Raw genomic sequence first — 15,251 nt, forward strand, 5'->3', positions numbered from 1 at the left:
AAAGACACTGACCTACTTCACCTGTTCAGGTTGGTGTCTGATAAATTTACAGGTGAAGAAGCCTACCAGTTCCCCCTATGTAATTGAGAAGTATATTGTGGGAAGATCTGATGAAAAATGGGATATTGGCCTGCTCTTAAACTTCCGCCCACCAGCCTTAGCATCCAGTGACGACCCCCACCTGACCTACTCATTGCAATGGTTGTCAAATGGGGAGGCACTTCCCCGTCATTCCTTCTGCATTTATTAGTTGACATTCAATTGGAAAGGAAAGCACTTCTTTCTCTCTTGTATATTTGTATCAGTGTGTACATTTACACTCTTATTCAATGGGGTACAATCCACTACGGCCCTTTATTTTGATTCTCAGACTGTCCCAGATTGGGCTGCCCCTTAAAGCTGGATCCTGTGTTGTTTGAGCATCTTCTTACTTCCTGGCACTACATATCCCAGGCTCGTTTTGTGCTCTGCTGACCTAGCCCTGGAATCATCTATTTCCCCAAGGAGCCCCGGTTTCTTTCAGTCAGAGGTTGAAACATTTTCTGGAAAGGACTGAGTAGTAAATATTTTAGGATTTGTGGACAATAGGGTTCTTTCATGACTACTTAACTCTGCTGTTACAGTGCAAAGTCAGCCACAGACGACTCGTAAATGAACGGGCACTAGTGCAAATGAGTGCACTCCATGCAGTTGTCGGGCCGTGAGCCAGACTGGCCTGCTGGCCACCATTTGCTGACTGCTTTTTAGTGAAGGATGGTATTTAACTTTTAAAAATTAAGACATAATTGACATATAGCATTATGTTGGTTTTGGGTATACCATAATTTGAGAAATGGGGTTGGAAAAGTAGGTTTGCAGGTGTGAGTATGCAAAGCAGTTTATTCTTGCATTATTATTTATTAATTATTGTATTTTCCATGTGAACAACTGTAAACCTACTTTGCCCACCACTATGTATATATTGCAAAATGATTATCACAATAAGTTTAGTTAACATCGATCACTTCACAGCTACAAATATTTTTCTTGTGATGAGAATTTTATGATCTAATCACTTAGCAACTTTCAAATATGTTGTTGAGTTTTGTTAACTGTTGTCACCATGCTGTATATTACATCCCCAGGACTTATTTATGATTGGAAGTTTATATGTTTTGAGGATGGTCCTTAGAAACCAAGATCTGGGAACTTAGTATACACATTGCTACAAGTATATTTTGCTTCTAGGTTCTTGCAAGAAATAGAACTAAAAATATATGCACACACACACACACACACACACACACACACACAACTGTATCTAATTATACTGCAAAACTATGACTGCACACTGTTAACCTCCAACTCCATCCCAATACCTCATGGTTCTTTCTAGCCTTCCCCTTCCCTATATGTAAATCCCTCTTCAGTTCCCATTGCTGCGTCTCTCTGCACGCAAGCAATCTCCTGACTGTGCTGGGCGCCTTTCTAGCTCCAAGCCAGCTCTCTAGCCACACATTCTTATCCCCACCACCTCCTCAGCCTCATATTTCCCCCTCCAGGGAAAGGAAAGGGAAGAGCTTATAAATAAGGGTGATTATTCTCTCGTATGGCTAAGAGCCATTGCTTCTTTGAATTGTCTATTTATATACCTTGTCCAGTTTCTCTACTGGATTACTTTCCATTCATAATCTTTGCTGGTTTTTCCATTAAGTTGTTGGTCTTTTTCTTATTACTCTATGGGAAATCATTTTCTTTTGTTTAAACAAATGCTGAGTAATATATATTTAATTCTTCCAAATAGAAACAGAACCAGCTTACAGGAAACAAAGACTGACAAAAACACATAAAGAAAAGGAGAAATAAACTAATACATCTAGTCATTAACTGCACTGAAAATGGCACTTTGTATGATAATTATCGAGTTCCAAAACTCATTGAAATTTTTCACCTTGTAATGAAATTTCATTTGATAACAAAATTTGAATGTAGTAGTAGGTAACAGAAAGGACTCTGGAGATTAAATAAAGTAAAGTTAATGTTGCAGCAGCTTCTTATATAGGGAAATTAGCCCCTCTGAAATGTGTTTTTATATAATCAAATTTATAAGCTCTTGGCCCTGGTGTGTGTGGCTCAGTGGATTGAGCACTAGCCTGTGAACCAAAAGGTCATCGGTTTGGTTCGATTTGCAGTCAGGGCACATGCCTGGGTTGTGGGCCAGGTCCCCAGCTGGGGTGTGCAAGAGGCAACTATATCTCTGACACATTAATGTTTCTCTCCCTCTCTTTCTCTCTCTTTTCCCCCCTCTCTCTAAAAAGGTAAATAAATAAAATCATGAAAAATTATTTTAAAAAATTTATAAGCTCTTGATGAAATTGCTTGCTTCGCCAGCTAGCTTAGCTGTGGAAGTTTTAGATGCCAATATACTCTCAATACCCATGAAAAATAATTTTACAGAAACAACTTGGTTGTGTAGCTAGCAGCTGTAGTGACCACTTCACAAATCAGCAGTCAGTGCCCTGAAACTATAAAAATCCTTGAAAAAAACATAGGCTGTAAGCTGCATGACATGAGCCTTGGTGATGATTTTTGAGTCTGACAAGCAAAGGCAACAAAAGCAAAAATAAACAAGTGAAAGTATATCAGACTTTCTACACAGCAAAGGAAATCACCAACAAAATTAAATGGAAACCTATTAAATGGGAGACCAGATTTGCAAATCATATAGCTGATAAGGAGTTAATATCCACCTATATAAGGAACTCATACAACTCAATAGAAAAAAAAACAACCTGATTAAAAAATGGGCAGGAGATTTGAACAAACATTTTTCCAAGGAAGATATGCAGATGGCTAACAGGTCCACAAAAAGATGTTAGACATTATTGATTGTCAGGGAAGGGCAAATCAAAACCACCATGAGGTGTCACCCACCCCTGTTAGAATGGCTATAAAACACACAAGAAAGAAATGTTGGGAAGGACGTGGAGGAAAGGGAACTCTCATGCACTGTTGGTGGGAATACAAATTGGTACAGACATGATGGGAAACAGTAGGGAGGCTGACCTAATAGTGTGTTACATATTTTCCATAATGTAAAAGACATGTTTTCTTTTTTTAAAAATATATATTTTATTGATTATGCTATTACAGTTATCCCATTTCTTCCTTCCCTTTATTCCCCTCTGCCCTATACCCACCTCCCACCAGCATTCAACACATTTTTCATTTTCACCAATAACTTTATTCATTTGTATATTTTGAGTATGTCAGCTATCTCCCACTATTGGCTTCTAGATGCTGCTAAATCTCTTCCAGTGCCCCACAGCAAAGAATTATTTGGCCAAAATGTCAATAGAATCAAGAAACTTCACAAACCACTTTTGACATGTTTGATCAGTCACAGCACCTTCTTCATACACTGCACACATCTTTTTTTTTTTTTGCTTTTCAGTTGTGTTTTTACTTTTCTTGAAATAATAAAGCCTAACATACCAGAAATGTTGCATATTTTCTTCCAGCTTCAATATTAAAATGGCTGCACAAAAACTCACTATTTTGATAAGTTTTTTTAAATGCACGCTGATATGACAGTTGGCACAATATGATCTAACAAAATCATTTTGAATGAAGTTAAAGACAACTAAGCTCTACTAGAGTCATCACACAGAAAAAACAAAATGAACTTTTAGGCCAACCCAGTAAAAATAGAACTACCATATGATCCCACAGTTGAACTTTTGGGGACTTACCCACAGAAAACAAAAACACTGATAGAAAAGATGTATGCACCCTAATGTTCACTTCAGCATTACTTAGAATAGACAAGATATGGAAATAACCTAAATGTCCATCAATGGATAAATTGATTAAGAAAATATGCAATGGAATATTATTTAGCCAAAAAAGAACAATGACATCTTGCCATTTGCAACAACATAAATGGACCTTGAAGGCATTATGCTAAGTGAAATAAGTCAGACAGAAAAAGATGAATACCATATGATCTCACTTATGTGTGGACTCTAGACTCCCCCCAAACAGCCTCCCACCAAACAAACAAAAATCCCTGAGCTCATGGATATCGCATGGTGACTATAATGAATAATGTGACACTGCATATTTGAAAGTAGCTAGGAGAGTGGATCTTTAAGGTTCTCATTACAAGAAAAAAATTTAAAATATGTGTGGTGATGGTGACATGTTGCGTGGGCTATTGTGGTGATCATTTTACAATATATACAGATAACAAATGATTGTTATACACCTGAAACTATACAATGTTATGTTATATGTCAATAAAACCTCAATTTAAAAAATCTGTATTGGGGCTTTAGGAGTCATACCTGGAAGTTTAGAGTCCCCCCTACCCACCAATTCTATAAACCATTTGACATCCTTTAAGTCCTTCTCTACTTTAACGAGAAGAAATAGGCTCAGTTGTCTGTGCTTGAACTCTGAATGGACATTTCGCTGTTATTGTGGGACTGAGATGCCACTTTCTTTCAATTTTCACTCCAAAATGTCGCTATAGGGAAAGATTTAACCTCACTAATACTGATGACTATGTTGGAGTTTGAGGGAGGGCCCTATGAATACTCACCACTGTCCTTTACCTGAGTTCAGAACAGATTGCTCTGAGAGGTAAAAGTTGGTGACATGGAGATCAAAAGACCACTTTGTTAGCTGATAAAACTGTTGGGAGAAATGTAATTTAAATTTTTAGTCAAAAAGACTTGTAAATACTGTACCTAAAATTAAATTTACCCACTGCATACAATGGCAGTTCTTTGCAACCAGGTGCGGCCCCTGAATCTGGAGCATCTGAGCACAGTATGCCAAATGACTATGTAGCCAACACTACCTTTCTGAACTTGGCTTAAATCAGGACTCTAAAACTGTTAGATTGGGTGGGCTCGGAGATAATCCACTGTCAGATGAAATGGTACATGTAGGATCAAGCATAAGCAAGGCTGGAGGACAAAGCAGCAAAGTGGGTAGCCCAGACCTCTAGGTGGCTTATCACTGTTGCTCTTGTGTCTCTTGCTCAGGTCACACCTAAGACAACATCAGGGGCCTTCTGACTATATGGAAGAGTGGGAAAAAAGAGATGTCAAATCCTTTGAAGGGTTCCACCTGGTCTATACCACTCCACATGATTGCATGAAGGAGGCATAGTCTACCAAAGCCACGAGTAATGTGCTGATGAAAGGGGAAGTATTGCCCTGTCTGCTATGGCTCAGGGGGTTGGGCATTGTCTGGAAAACTGAAGGGTCACCACAGTGATTCCTGGTCAGGGCACATACCTGGGTTGCAGGCCAGGTCCCTGGTTAGAGCATGCAAGAGGCAACCAGTCGATGTTTCTCTTGCACATCAATGTTTCTCTCCCTCTCTTTCTCCCTCTTTTCTTCTCTCTCTGCAAACAAACAAACAAACAAACAAACAAATTAAATCTTGAAGATGAAAAAGAAAAAAGAAAGGGGAACATCAACATCACTAAGAAGTTCTGTGGTGGCTGCTCTCTGTAGGCCAGAGCAGCTGACAGTAGAAGATGCCGGTACCGGCCTGGGACCACGGAGAGCAAAGGAGATGACCATAGTCTGAAACAGCAGAAGCTGGAGATAGTGCATAACCATCAGAAGCCCGGTAAGCACAGTTAGCAGCATGGTCAGAGTGGCAGCCGGAGGTTTGCAGTCTGGCCCATGCAGATCTGAACCGGAAGGACATCCTGTGGAATATAACTGGATAGATAACATCATGGTAGTCTGGCTAGATGAACAAAAAATGGCTAATACTGTGGAGGCCTTGGTAAGGCACATGCATGTGGGTGAAGGCAAGAAATAAAATGTGGAGATTTGGTGTTCTAATGCATCGATAACACTTTCAGGGCTTCAGTGGTATTGGGTGTTCCAGTCCCCCCACTTCCCTTACCTTCTCCAGTCCTTCCTCTGCTCTCTGGCTGGGCAACCCAGGCTCTTTTTATTTCACTGCATGTTGCCCATCACCCTTAAATGTTTTTTATTTTTAAATTACAGCTTATATTTAATATTATTTTGTATTTCACTTCTACAGCATAGGATTGAACAATCACATATGTTTATAAAGTGGTCCCCTCAATATTTCCAGGCACCAGCCTGGCACCTTCCATAGTTATTGCAATGTTACTGACTCCATTTCCTGTGCTGCACTTGGCATCCCGTGACTATTCCGAAATTACCAAGTTACAGTTCTTCATTCCTTTGCCTTTTTCACCCAGCTCCCCCCAAATGCCTTCCCTCTGGCATCACCTTTTATAGGGTTTTAATTGCCATCTCAGCAGCAAGTTTGCTCCATCCCCTGAGGACTCTGCCAGTGTATTTAACTCAGTGTCTCAAGAAAGTACCCTGAAATCAATGAATTCTTGGTTTTCCAGGCTTACATTTGATCCCCCCTTGACTCAGCATCCTCAGAATCCAAATGCAAGGGCACTCCCCTAACTTCTGGTGGTACATGCTAGCCAATTCTTGCAACAGGTGTATTGTTCCTCTCTCCCTTACCAGGCCCAGCACGTCCACTAGATTATGCTGAGATTTAACTCCAGTTACCAGCCTAGAAACCAGGAAAGGAAGCCGGAGGTTGTGTGGGGGTGGGGCTGGGAGCAGCTGCTGTCTTGTGGAGGAGAGGCCTCGGCAGCATCTTCCACCACAGGGAAAATGTCTGCCCCTTCCAGGGAAGGTGGACGACCTCTGCAAACCCCAGAGCGTTTTGCAGAGTTAACATCTTCACAGGCATCAAATTGTTCAGATCCCATGTTTTAAGGTCCCAGGTTTTATTCACTAGGCCTTGACTTGCATGCAAAAATACCTTGGCTGAGCATTCCAGCATCTCTGGAGCTCTGTGACTTTAACAACTGAAGAATGCGGACTGTCTGCCCTTCCACTGCAGGAGATCCAGGCCTCTTTGTAAGCTGTCACAGAGGCCTTGTGACTCACATTTACCCGCAGACTGCTTATTACCAGTCCTCAGTCTTTCTGTCTCCTGCTGCATGGCATGGTTCCACTCTGCTGTCTTTGTAGGCTTTATCCCTCTGTGTTTTTTAAAAGCCCGCATCACTGTGCTTGCAGCATTCCCCTCCACCAGGGCATTTTCAGGCTTCTGTTGGTGAAGTCTTTACATAGTAAGCCAGCATCTTGTGACAGATTCTATGTGTGCCCCATTTTCCAGGATAGGGTTTTCTTTGCCCACTGCATTTAGAGTGGGCAGCAGGTGGGCTCATTCTAAATTCCCTCTCGTATTTTTCCTTAGATCATTCCTAGAATCTAATCACATGAGAAGCAGATGCTAAGATAGACAGGATTAAACGTGCAAGAAATGTATTAGAGAATGCCATGGAGAGGGAGCCAAGTGAAGCTGAGAGCACCCTCAGGCTGAAGTGCATGTCTAACCTGCTGTGGAAAGAAGTAAGGTTGCCTGGAATCTTCTTTGACTCAATGCAATGCTAAGAAAAGCTTAGCAAGGCCAACAAAGAATCTTCAGCTACTTTACTTCCCTGCTTGTCCTGCCTGAGGGACCAGTGTGAGGAAGACCAAGGGTTATTTGTCCCAGATGGTGGGGACGAGATGACAGTTTCACTATTGACTTGACTTTGGGGGACTTACAATTCCACACTTGTATATTTCTAGAGCAATTAACCCGGTTGTGGAATTCATCAGACAGTGGGGGATGCTTTTAATCATCATCTGGCATCTCTTGAAATCTAGTGCCTTATTTGGATTTAATCAAGCCATAACAAAATGTTGATAAAAATTACATCCCAGGTTATTGTTTTATATTACATAACTTGAGACATTAAAGTGACTCCAGATAAATTAAATTTGTGCTGCTTCCTCTTTTGGATGACCTCTGTTAATCAAATGTATTTTATAATTATTGTTTACTTAATCATCAAGCCCTGAGAGTCAGTTCAAGACGATTTTAATTTTCTGGGAAATGCATGCCAAAACACGAAATCAGGAAGATTTCTATAAAAGGCAAGGGATGTCTGAAATGATGGTGCTACCACAACTAACTCATAAATAATACAGTATTTGTATGATTTTATAGGCTGGTTGCCAATAATTATGTCATTTATTCCTGCTAAGGAAATATCTCATTGCAAGATATTACAGCTAGACCTTAATTCAGAAAATCCATAAATTTCATTATAAATACATAGGGTTTTAATATCAGCAATCAACTTGTGTAGACATGGGACAGCTTTGGAAGAACACCCTTGGGCTTGTGGGTAGGTGGCGGAGGAGGGGGTCATGGCAGTCATGACCATGAAGAAGATTGATGCTGCTCATTCTTGCATTAGAATTCTGTACTCTGTCAACATACTAATTTAAAGATTATGATCAAAACCAAAGCTATAAATCAGAGTTGGTACAATGACCACTTTAAAATCATATACTATTTTGAAACTATAATAATATACTTACTGTAGGAAGTATTAACTTGGATTTACATTTGAACATCTTTGTATACTACAGGTTCTGTTTTGTTAAGATCCTGATCCAGCTCTAGAAGATCCTTTCTAGGATAACAACCTGACCATAGCCAATGTGGAATGACCTAGGTTTATGAAAATATACCATCGTACCACTAACACCACGAAACCACACCATGGGTCCTGAGGATTAGGGAAAGACATTTCCACGTTACCACTGGGGTAAGAAATGAGATGTGTTTTCGGGCCAAGGAGAGTGAGGAGGTTGGAGTACTTTTGCTAGTGGGGTGAGCTGTGTGTGGAGAAAGACAGGGGTGACAGGAAACAACCAACCTCCCCCTGGAGGCATTATAGAGCCACCCCTTCCTGAGCAGCTAGGATCCTCTAGGATGGGCCTCCAAATTCAAGGGGGTGGGTCTGAGGTCTGTCCCTGCTACTGAGTGGCAAGACTGACATTTGGACATGTAGTTATCAGCCTTGCCTTCGTGAATTTGAGGTGGGACATCAACAGGGGTCACCCTCTGAGAGGGCTCTGTTCAGCAGAGTGACGGCGATGAGCTCACCAGGAACAGTAACAGAAGGAAGCAGTTTGCAATGGCCAGGTGAAGAGGTCGGAGTGAAAACATCTGAGACAGTCATTCCAGGGTACATGTGAGATGGAACCTTCACAAATAGCTAGAAGTCAGTGTCTCCTCTCCTCCCCGTTTTGACAAAAATGCCTATGGGAACTATGTCAACAACTTGGCCTTTAAAGGAAGTGTAACAATGGCTATAAGCTGGGGACCTCAGTGGCTTACCCTGTATCAGACCCATTTCAGTAATTTCATGGGCTGGCAGAGAAACCTTCATCCAAAAACAAAACCAAAAATAAACAAACAAAAAACACCCACAAAGCACTTTGGTCTGGCCACTCAGTTCGGAAGCCCCATGGACTGAGATCTCCCTCTGGGCAGCCCAGAGCAGGGTGTTTTATCATTCTGGGTCTCAGGGCAACCCCGCATGTAGGGAACAACTCCATCAGCGCTAGATGAGCCGTGCCCTCTCTAACCTTTTTAAATAAGGCTCTCAGTTCCTGATGGGCAAAGTCCCAGAAGAGACAGTTACTATACTCTTATCAAATGAGGAAAAATTATGCCTTTTACTCAAGAGGCGCCTAGCCTTTTCTAGCAGGCAACTTTGTCAGAACATTTTCATGAGGGATCTTCTAGAACAAGAGCGGAGGGACGTAGCAGGCAATGTCTTCCATGTCCCTGGAGCAGAGAGAATGGTGAATTCATGAGCCAGTGTTTTCCTAGCATCCCTTCATGAACGTGGGAGGTGCGAAACCAAACTATAACACAGCAAACGTGATTATGTGTGAGGCCAAGAAAATGCTGTCCCAGGACACAAAGGTCCTGTTCAAGCTGAGGATGGAATGTGGAATAACAAGAACTGGATATGCTACATGACCCTCAATCAAGTTTTCATAAACATCACTTCTTTCATTAGTCTTTTGGAAAGAGGCAGCAGACATTTGAAATTAACCTCTGGTAAGGGTGTAGAGAATTGTTTTGCTTGTTCAAAGTTTACCCAATACTTAAAAACCCAAATGCGTACAGGGTAAAGTTAACGCTCAACATTATGATAATTAAGCAGATGAAGCAAGGCCTCTGATCCAGATAAACTTCCATCTCTCTTTTGTATGCCTTGGTGGTTCAATAGGCAAAGCTAGAATTTTTAAGTCTCAAGTTTACTGAAAACTCAGTTATAGGCTGAAGAAGTTCCTGTGCATTTAGACTTTTAGGCTATGGGTTCTTTTCACCTACTTCTAGAAACCTGCCTCTGGCAGTTACTTTAAGTCCCGGAAGGCCCATTCGGTTTCAGGGACTATCCTTGCCCTCTGGCATCCAGATATTTTTGTCCAGAGATCTTTCCCTTTTGTGACCCCGAAGAAATTCCTAAAGCAGAGCTGGCAACTACTTCAGTCCTGGCAAACGTTGCAGGCAAGATCTAGCTCCACCCAGGGGGATCCTACGTGCTAATAGAGTCTGGGAACAAGGAACGGGAGGGGGTAATATCTGCAGAGTCAGCTGGATTAGAACGAGAATGGGTAATTGGCACATTTTGTCTCAGCTCCTTAGCTTTGATACAACTGTTGAATATATCACATGGCCAGTTTCTCTTTTGGAAAGTAAGCTCCTTATGCCTGCAGGAGTTCATCTGCCAAACAGATTAGCAACTCAACAAGATTCTGTTTTATACGTGAAATCATCCTTCAGAAATATAACTCCAAAAGCTACTGTATAGAAACCCAAACTAACCTTGGTTACTAGGAGAAACTGCTTAGAAGTCCATGTGAAGACATGTATGTATTCAAAATAAAGATAGTAACTTTTTAAGATCCTCTTCAAATGACTCATTTGACCAGCTAAGTTTGAAGACAAAATGATGAGGTCCAGGTTCCAGAGCTGATGATCCTTGATAGAGAAGATGCATTTGGACTCTGAGGGAGGCATGGACTTTATATGGGTCCACAGGGCAGCACTAGCAGTTAACACTCTAAGTTGTAAGCCTTATAAAAAGGGGAGGGGGAGGGTGACAGGATCATTTCTCTAATCCCGGCTGGCGGTGTAGATGAGTAGTGCACACCGTTAAGTCCAAGGTGAACTGCTGGGGCAGATCAGCTGGGACCAAGTTCAGTGCTTTGACCAGGAGATGGCAGTGTCGTCTAAATACATAGCAGAGTTTAACGAGCCCTGAGGCAACTGGACAGGACAAAGCCACATCTGGGCTTTCTGGGAAGAAACAATCAGCAGTGACTGCCTCAATTAGCCTCAGAAGGACCATCGACTGAGATCTACAACTGTGGGTAAAGACACTTTGTGGAAGGAGAGTAGGCAGGCTAAGCTAAGTGACCCAGTCAGAGGCTAATTAGCAGAAAGAGGACCCCAAGAAAAGGAGGAGATCCTGAAAGGCCTAACACAGAGTGAAGACAAGCCAGAGAAGAAGCAAGACTTAACAGGCGTAACTAACAGACATAGTCTCAGGTGAGAACCAAAACCAGGGAGGCCAGAGAAAAGACTGGTTCTTTTAGTGAGGAAATTGTGAGGATCGCATTTCAAAGCACTGATGCTTATGGCTTTGTTGATCTTCCCTCCCTCACTAAACAATGGATTATGCTTCAAACATATGCTGGCAATGGGTGAGCAAAACACAAATGGTCCCTATTGTCTTAGATCTCTGTTTTCTGGGTAAGACACCTGCTCTCTTTTAGCTGCCTTGCGGGGGACATTCCTGACACTGGTGGAGCAATTCCACCTGTGTATCTTGCCCAAAGCATGATGGTCCCTGCTATATGTATTGATCTGGGTTCTACTCTAATGGAAATGGTATGTGTGTGGGGGGCTAGTTAGTAGTGGAGGGGCTTTTATGAGGTAAAAGATACTACGTGCCACAGAAAGAAAATAACCTAAGTCAGTATTACCATAGCAATTTTGGTTCTAAGATATAAACCCAGTGACCTTTGGTAATTTGCTTATAAGATAAAATATTCAAGGAAAAAGCTTACTCAGTAGTGGTTTCTACTTATAAAACAGTGGTTTTAAGTATGTATTGAATATACTTTTATTTATTAGACACACATACTTAATGGCCTTAGGTTCCAATTACTTCGTTCTATGGTCATCAAGTATTATGCTAAAACTTATTAAAATAGTGGTTTGTACTTATTTAAAGGTTTTTGTGTAATTCCACTTGGTAATCAGTGGCTTACAGGGGCACATCCTATCACTGGCAACCTCATCTGGAGCACATGAGTGAGTAACTTGCCCAGGGCACCTCAACTCTGAGAGCTGGACCAAATCTGGATTCCAGGACTCCTGACTTAGTCCATACACCACAATACAACCTAGTGTACATGAGCAGAAATTTTATCTATGTACTCATCCAGGCCCCATTGGTTTACACATTAAGCTATAGAAACTTTGAGCAGTAGCAAAACCTCTGAAGCACTCTGTTGTGGGAAGGTACCTGATGGTAATCAGGGAACCACACAGAACCTTGCTCAGGGGAGTGGGACTCGAGAAACTGGTGCTCCATCTCCTCCTACAAGCTTGTGATTCTGCATCAGGAATTCCTTCAGCCACCTAACTGTAGAACATGAATCATTCTTGAAATCTATCCAAAATACTGCAATGCCCATTGTGGGCTCTGTTTTATCTAAGTTTCATGGTGCAAGACCAATGTTGACTTCCTTAGATGTTTGTGCTTCAGAGCCAGAAGGATGATGGACACATAGAAAAACCTCTGGGGAAAGGAGCCATCACTAGGCAGGGAGCCAGACCATGGAACAAAATAATGGGCCCCTAAGGCCACCATGAACTTTTCAGTGGTCATGGGCTTAGTGACTTGAGGGGTCTTTGAGGGGAACACCCTGGTGGTTTCCTTGGAAAGCCCTATGGTGGGACCAGATCTGGGTCACCAAGGGTCTCTAATTTAGTGTTTTACCTTCATAATACCCTGTTCTCAGGTATCCCCTAACTTGCCAGCCTGATTCCTTAATTCATCAGAGCAGCTCACACCCAGATCACTGTGGTTCCTCTCATGTGCGCCATGTTTTGTTGAAAGAAAATGGCTTTAATCAAAGGAATGGCTTTTTTGGAATATGACTTACAGTGTAGGTGAAATGGACCGAAGCAGTTTCCGGAAGCTCATGGTACCTCCCCTCAGCCACCTATGACTTCATTGATACCTGCAGGGGATTGTTAGCCTCATTCCTGCTGGCAGTGTGCTCACATTGCACCTTTTCTGGTGGATTTGGTTTTTGCCAATCCAGTCCCTTTTCTATGTGCAGCCTGGAAGAGTGAGGAGATGTTCCTGAGGGCAAGTCTGAGAGGCACACAGATGCTGCACAAAGAGGAAAAAATGGAGTTCAGTGCTGCACCTTGTGTTGGCTCTTCCTCCTTTCCTGCCTCACTCTTCTTTTTCGTTCCTATTTTCTGGGTGCAGAGAGTTTGTTAGGAGGTCATCTTAAGTCCTTATCTCAGGCTCTGCTTTTAGGGAAACACAAACTAGAGGTAGGCCCTAGAATTAGGATATTAATCACTTAAAAAAACCCTATAATTTAAAAAAGTGAATAAGGGAACAATAATACATCATACTCTTTAAAACCACAGGAAGTTACCACTTGGTGATGAAAGAAGAGACCAGAGGTGACTGCAGGGAACTTCTACTTAGTGGTTTAAGTTCCCTCCATTAGTGAAGAAATAGGAGAACTGGCCTTTAACCTGCTTTGCATACTTTCTCTTATTTGAGCCTTGCCATTCCTTGCCTAGTGGTATTTTTTTCCTAAACCTTTTCAGTCTTGTTGAAGCCAGCAAATCTTGGTGCTACCTGTCTTTGCTGCTCTCTACAACGGCTGTTGTCTTATTATCTGAAAGGGTGGCTCATGCCTCAATGGTAAGAGAGATCTAAGCTTCTCTGCTGATTCTGATTGAAAGGCTGAGGGGGACTGCCTTGAGAAACTAGCACCCCGTGCAGAGGGTTCCAATATGAGATGGCAACACATGAGGCTCCTGAATGTACCTCCTCCCACGGACACACTGAATCTACAGTTACACACGGAACAGTTCCCTCCAAAGGAAACCCAGAAACTAGCTGAGTGACTCTTCTTATACACTGAGTGAACAAGAAAAAACCCACATCAAACTAGGTGGGTCAGTGTGACACACTCTTGCCATAAACTCCACACCTGGCGCAGTGCCATACAATTGAAAGGGAACTCCCAATTTCTAGCTTCTCCCTGATGAGTGAAGGGTTTGGACCCAATATTTAGCACCTCAACTTTTATTTTTTATTATTTTTTTAAAAGATTTTATTTATTTATTTTTAGAGAGGGAAGGGAGGGAGATAGAGATAGATAGATAGATAGATAGAGAGAAACATCAATGTGCGGTTGCTGGGGGAATCTGGCCTGCAACCCAGGAATGTACCCTGGCTGGGAATTGAACCTGGGACACTTTGGTTCCCAGCCTGCGCTCAATCCACTGAGCTACACCAGCCAAGGCTTAATACTCCAACTTTTAAAACTTCCATCTGAGGCATGGGCCTCCCAAACACCCAGCTCTAAGTGCCAATAGAGCTTGCATCCATGAGACTCACCAGACTATAACAAATAGTTCTTAATGGGCTTCTAACAATTCCCTATGGCTATTCACCCAGGGCTATGCATGGGGGAACAGTTAAAATGCCCATCTCATACTCTTTCACGGAAAGAGGCTTATTTGCATATCTTAAAAGATGAAGCCTGTGGGTCGTTAGGCTCCTAATTTAGCACATATTTAGGGGCAACTGCTTTCTCTCTCTGAGAACAGAGAGGCCATCCGGAGCCATATTTACATTCTCCCTCTGTCCTGATACAGGTCGTTAGTATCTCCCTGAAAGGAGCTTGTGCACACATCTGGAGCCCTGGTTTTATGGCTGCTGGCCAGAGGATGCACCCCTTGATTGCTTGCCTCTGGTGGTTAAGTGTGGCTTCTGTTCTCCATTCTCACAGGACTGGTGCAAAGAACCAGTTGTTAACAGCTATTCCCCCAGAGCTCAGTGAAGAAGGAACAGACAGAAACAGCAACTTGCAGTCTTTCTCTGAAAAAGGTCTACTTTATACATTAAGTGCTACTGCCTGTGTGTCACATCTAGGCTTTGATTGTGATTCTTCCCTTTAGGACACTGATACATTTTGGAACATTCTCAACTAGTGTGAGTCAATAAGACAAAGAAGGAAGCTTGAACAATTACAAAACTTTGAAGGACAACCAAGAACTAGGGC

The 15,251-nt window shown here is 42.1% G+C and overlaps 1 pseudogene; it reads right to left on the reverse strand.

The window, feature by feature from the left end:
* Positions 1 to 1,664, reverse strand: part of LOC123831061 — a 30,016-nt pseudogene extending 28,352 nt beyond the window's left edge.
* Positions 1,665 to 15,251: the final 13,587 nt, after the last annotated feature.

Source organism: Phyllostomus hastatus, unplaced genomic scaffold, assembly GCF_019186645.2.
Source record: "Phyllostomus hastatus isolate PE091 unplaced genomic scaffold, TTU_PhHast_1.1 phas_scaffold_1674, whole genome shotgun sequence".
Lineage (NCBI taxonomy): Eukaryota > Metazoa > Chordata > Mammalia > Chiroptera > Phyllostomidae > Phyllostomus > Phyllostomus hastatus.